This window comes from Tasmannia lanceolata, unplaced genomic scaffold (assembly GCF_043159265.1).
Source record: "Tasmannia lanceolata isolate RefF3 unplaced genomic scaffold, GAP_Taslan_0.1 ptg000008l, whole genome shotgun sequence".
Taxonomy (NCBI): Eukaryota; Viridiplantae; Streptophyta; class Magnoliopsida; order Canellales; family Winteraceae; genus Tasmannia; species Tasmannia lanceolata.
In genome coordinates, this window is record NW_027518685.1 from 51,793,382 (window position 1) to 51,799,601 (window position 6,220).

Genomic DNA, 6,220 nt, shown 5'->3' on the forward strand with positions numbered 1-6,220 from the left:
AGGCTGTACTCCTAACTCTAGGACTCCCTAAAACCTAAGACTCCCTAAAACCTAGGACACGACCTGACACAAGTGTTCCTAAATTGGGCTCTAATGGTTCTTATATCGGAAACCATAATCCAATGGTTCCAAAAGACTCGAGACAAATCGATTCAAGTTCTTGAAGTTAATGAATTTCAGATTTCAAGGATTTTCAATTTCTGGACATTTAAGGATTACCAATGGTTCTAGGGTTCACCAATTTCGGCCCAGAATAACATCCAAGGAAGGGGATTGTGCGCTCTTTCCTTGTGCAATTTAATACTTAGGTTATAGCATCTTATTGCCTGCCATATCTCAGAATTTCCGTGGACAATAACCTGGGAGCCAACAACATGCTATAGCTTAAATATTCAAATTGTCAAAGATCGAGTGCAATTGGGATACGATTATGGATGCATTGGCCATTTTTCCAGGGAAATCTAAAGATCCTAAGATTTCTGTTTCAATGGATTAAGGAATTAATATGTGACAGAATTTTAAGGTTCTTTAGAAGCTTTGTGATGAGTTTTAATTAATTTCGGATTTTCAATGAATTTTATCAATTTTAAACCATATGAGTGATTTTACAAGTGAAATTGTTGCAAACTAATTCGAAATGAGTTGAAACATCTACAGCAGCAAGATGGGAATGCATGTAGCTTACTGGAAGAGTTTTGCAGATTTTTACATTAATCTCATATTTAGTTTTGAATTAACAATAATAGGACCAGATTGCAAAAATAACACAGCAACTACTATAAATAGAAATCTAAATTCATTGAAATTTCTAAAGTAACACGATATAAGTAAAAATAGCATGCTGTGACATTTTCATGAATTTTAGAAACTATTTATTATCAATTTCGGAATGTTCAATTTTCAGACTAGATTATGAATTAACACTACATCCCATATGAAACAAGATCCAAATCACTTGAAAATTTTACAGCAAGAATAAATATAGAATATAAGACTACCGTAAAAATTTTGTGAATTTTATCTGTGATCGGATATCAGTAAAAATTCTCCCAAAATCTGATAATTTTCAAAGAAAGCATAAAATAATATACCAAAAAGATTCAATAAATTCTCAAAAATTCATGGTAGAATGTATCAGTATCATATTATTTTCTCCCGAAAGTTCATTAATTTTGGAATTCATTTAGTATATATTTTATTTTTCTTCATCGAAAAGATATTTTTGAAGAGTTTTCTATTTTTAAAACACGATTTTCGAGAAAATTACGACTCCGGAAAATATCCTTTAATCTTGTTCTGATATGATGAACACAAAAAAAATTTAAAATTCTAAAAAATAGATCATCCTGAGATGGCTATTTTTTCGAATTTCGTAATTACTCAGCCATTATTTTAAATAAAATACCACTCTTCACTCAAATTTTCAAATCCGTTTGATTCAATGTCCGATCCGATCTGGTAGTTATTTTAGTCTATTTAAGTAGAACATTGTATTAAATTTCAGGACGAAACGGATATGAAACACTCATGCAGATCATGATTTTTAGCTCACACATATAATATTGAATTAAATTTAATTAAATGCTGAAAACCATGCAAAATACATAAAAAATACCAGATGATTCGGGAAAATCCGAGAATAGGGTACCGACCTGTGATAGAGTTCCTCACCGAATCCAAAAGCCGAAAAATCCGAAAATCCCGCCGCCACTCGATCCGCTCCGCTTCCTTCTTCTTCTTTTTTTCTTTGTTTTGTGTTTTTTTTTCTAGTGTATAAATGCCGTTCCTCTGTTGAGTGTGGGATATAGATAATGAGAGAGAGGGTTGCTGAGAATCGTACCAGAGAGGGAGAGAGAGGGAGAGTGAAACACAGAGAGAGACAGGGAGAGTTTGAGTGACACGGAGAGTGTGAGTAGCGAGAGGATGAAGAAAAAAACAGATGCTCTGTTTTTCTTCCTTTCTGTTCGAGAGAGTGCGGGTGAGATAGGTGAGAGAGTAGGGAGGTTGAAGGTGAGGAGAGAAGCCAAGAGAGTGGGAGAGAGTGGTGGAGACAGAGAGAGATTGAGAGAGAGTATCAGAGAGATGAGAGTGAGATACAGAGATACACAGAGAGAGAGTGATGGAATGGGATATGGAGGGAGAGAATGACGGAGAGGGGTAGAGAGAGAGAAACAGCAGAGAGATAGAGAGAGAGAGAGAGAGAGAGAGAGAGAGAGAGGGAGAAAAACAGAGTGTACAACACTCTGTTTTTTTCCACGTTTGTTTTTTTTTTCTTTTTTTTTTAGAAACCGAACAAAAACAGAGAGAGAGCTTGAGGGAGATGGTAAACAGAGGGAGAGAGAGAACACAGAGGGATAGAGAGGGAGGCTCTTTTTTTTGTGTTTTTTTTTCTTTCAAAAGCCGATCTCTGTTTTTGTAAATAAAATTTTGAGATGGTTCGGCTGCTTGAGGAGAGGTTAGAGGGAGACCGAGAGAGTGTAAGGTGGTGGGGTGTAGATGAAGGAGAGTGAGGGAGAAGAGTTAGAGGTAGAGGGCTGTGCCGAGTGGAATCTGCTGGGAGATTGCTGCTGAGAGAGAGCAGACGAAAGTTAGAGAGGGGCGGCTCTTTTAACCGAGAAGATGAGGAGCCCAATCCGATCGTTTATGTTTCTGCCTTTTTTTTTATCAGAGCCTCTTTTCTTTTCATCGAAAGCTTTCCCCTCCTGAACAGCAACCTTACCTTTGCATTTAAGGTCATGTTTTAGCTTTCCATTTTAGCCCTCCCATTACAGCAAGTTTCCATCTCATATTGACGATTCTCTTTTTTCCATTATAGCAAGATAGAAAGCCAATTCCTATGCATTAACACAATTCCCATGCATCAGATTCCACGCCATAAATAAGGATATTCACATGTCCATCATAATTAGAAACTCTCTTTAATAGCTAAGGATGCTAACAATGAAGAAGAATTGGCAAAACGCGGTGGACGATCAAGAGTTTAAGAGACCAATTCAACTTGGTTTTAGGTGGGTCATATCATAAGTTAGTTGCACCCAAAATCACCTCTTTGAGAGGATTCAAACCATCCAACCGATGATCATGCCCACCTAATCATTTTCATGATAATCCAAACCGTCCATTTGATTTGGCCGCAACGTAAATGAGTTGCACCCTTGAAATTATCTCCGTAAGATGATCCGAATCGCTTAATTGGATTGGGCCATAACATAATGGATTATGTTGAAAACTGTCTTCACAAGGGAATCTAAGCCGTTCATTTAAAGGGTTGCAACTTCTATTGGCCGTACCCTCAAATCATTTCTCAAGGACGATCAAAACCATCCATTTTAATGGGCCACCGAATAAATGATTCATTCTTCTAATTCATTGTCGCAAGCTGATCTCGGCCGTCCAATTGATAGGCTGCAATGCGGATCGGTTACACCACCTCTTAAATCACTCCATATTGTTTAATTGGTGGACCACAAATCTTTTCCGTTAGATTTAAATACGGACCCCGAAGAATAAGATTGAATTACCTCGGGTGGGCCCCACGCATATTTAGTGGGCCATTCCATTTTAAATCCAGGGTCCCACAGTTTGGCGACTCTGCTGGGGACCACCTAACTTCATTATAATTCCAAAGGCTAATTCATTTGAATTTAATTTAACTGGCTCATAAAAACTCTATACTTGTTAGATTAGTTTGTCTTGTTTTATTTTCTCATCACATTTTACTGAAACTTAATCTAACAAAACCTGAAGGCATCATAGATTGCTTGAACTTATTGCACACACTTACATCACTTGCATCTCACGTGCACACACGTCCTATTTTAGGAACCCGGAGTGTTATCTAGCATGGTTGACTGGGATTTCATCACCTGGTGCCTCTGTGCTAGAGAAGCATTCCACTCTTAGCCTAGCACCTTATGGTGCGTAAACGGATCTCTTGTTCACGTACTGATACGCCGGACACTGGTACAGTATATCGAACATAGATTCGCGCTAAGGGAACTCTTGGCCTTACCCCTAGATTAACCCACACATGCATGTAGAATACGAACACATGTGCATCACGTGTGTGAGCCTAGTTTAGGATATCCTACCCATTTGTGTCTAGATTAGGCCGTAGTCCATCTTCCAATGGCTACGATCGGTCCTTAGGTACACAAACAAAGTCACGAGTCGAGATCCTCTCTCCACTCCGCTAGATTAGGATTAGGGTTTGATGCCTTCAGGTAACACTGTTAAAATGTGCGAAGATTAAAAAACTTTCCCTTTGGGGTTAGGATATAAATCCCATCATTTTCAAAGATCTTTTAGGATTAGTCATTCATGATCTATCCGTTGAAAGCAATCTTATGCTATCTCATCTAATCTTTTGATCGTGCGTCTTTCGTTCTTCTGTCATACGATTCGATCGTATCTTCATGCCATCCCCTAACTGGCAGGAGCAGAATCTCACAATATTTCGATTATACAATCTCATGATCTGATCATACCTGGTCCAGATGATCCAATCTTGCTTGTACCCTGGGTCTCTTCCTCCTCTAGGGGCTACCTTTTTCAAGATTATTTTGCTAAGTCCTTCAGAGTTCACTCTCATAATCCTTGAGCTAGGGGCATTCCCCACGTGCTATCATGTCATCATTGTTGTGTTTATTTGTTTTGAGGAACCATCACTTTACTTCCCATTTCTTATCTAGTCGTATCATAATTATCATGTCAACCATAGAAAGGGAAAATTCCCTGAATGTCAAGCTTACATCTCGTGTTTATTGTTTCTATGTCAGGATTGTTCACTGCTAAAAATCCAGGAAAGCTTCTTGGGTTTGAATCTACTCGTGGCCAGTGAAGAAGCTAATTCCCCATTTTCTTTGGAAGTCTCTCTATCCACTTTTTCCTACCTATGGCAGATTCTATGGAAAATTTTCAGCTCTTTCATGTCACAGAAACCCTGGCCCAGCTCGTCCAACAGATGAAGGAATTGAAGGAAGAAAATCAATTCATCAGAGCTCAACTTACTGAGAAATTTGGTCCAACCACTGTTGTTGCTAAGGGCAAAAATCCGAGCCTCTCCATGGTTATGGGTTCATAAGAACTAATTGTGAACCTCTCTAGACAAATGGCTGCGCTAACAGAAGAAGTTCATCAGATGAAGCAACAAATGCAAACCTGGTATTGTCAGTCCCAAGGCTCTGAACATTTCGCTGACAAAAATACCAAAGCCCAAGATGTTGTTACCAGAAACTCTGTCTCTCAGCACCAGCAGGATTCTGTTGGGCCCTTAATTCTTGATTATGACCAAGAGCCACCATCTGAAACTCCTAAAAGAGAATTCACTGATTTGCCTATCCCACGATCTGGTATCCTGAAAGGGTTTAGGGAAAAGGAAAAGGGAGTTAACTGGTCACAGGAGCTTATGGTAATCGAATATGATCAACCAAGACCTATACCTCAGCAAAAGCCAGGTAGGCAATTCGCCCCCCTCCCGCTTCCACCATCTGTTATATTGCAACAAGGGTTGGCTTCAGGTGATGTCTATTTACCTCGCATTAGGGATCCTCCCAATCCACTCCCCAGGACGTGGAAGGCAGATGAACACTGCGACTTTCACCAAGGATCAGGGCACACCACCGATCGGTGTATAACTTTGAGGCGTGTGATCCAAAAATTGATTGATGAGCGCAAGCTATCATTCCAGCAAACGCCAAATGTTGTGTGGAACCATGCCGCACCATCGCCGGATAAGGCTTAGGCGCATCGAAGTTTGAGAAGCTCAGGTCTAGCTGCAGTAGAACAGGAAGAATCCAAAATTAAAAGTATCAGCCATAATGATGATTCAGAACGAACCAACCTTCGCCGAGCCTTCAACGCCAAACAGTTGCAACAGTTAAAGCTTTAGTCACTTACTATTTTATGTTGAGTCAGTCATCACGGTCAGTACAATTGTTGGGTCCGGTCTTACAGTTCAAGGTCAATGCCTAGTCCAGGCAAGTTATCTTCTATTTCTCTTTTTATTTAGAGTTGTGAATCCTGAGCATGTTCAGGATAGGTCGTCAGATGTAATAGCTTTTTCTTTAAATAAAAATTTCAGTTCCAATAGTTCACTTGTGTCTGTTTCTTAAGTATGCTTCTAATCTTAAAGTAAGACCCCCTCCTCAAATGAGGACAAAATTGACGAAACTCCACTTGAGTCACAACAATTACTTGAACAAGAGGAGGAGCGCCAATC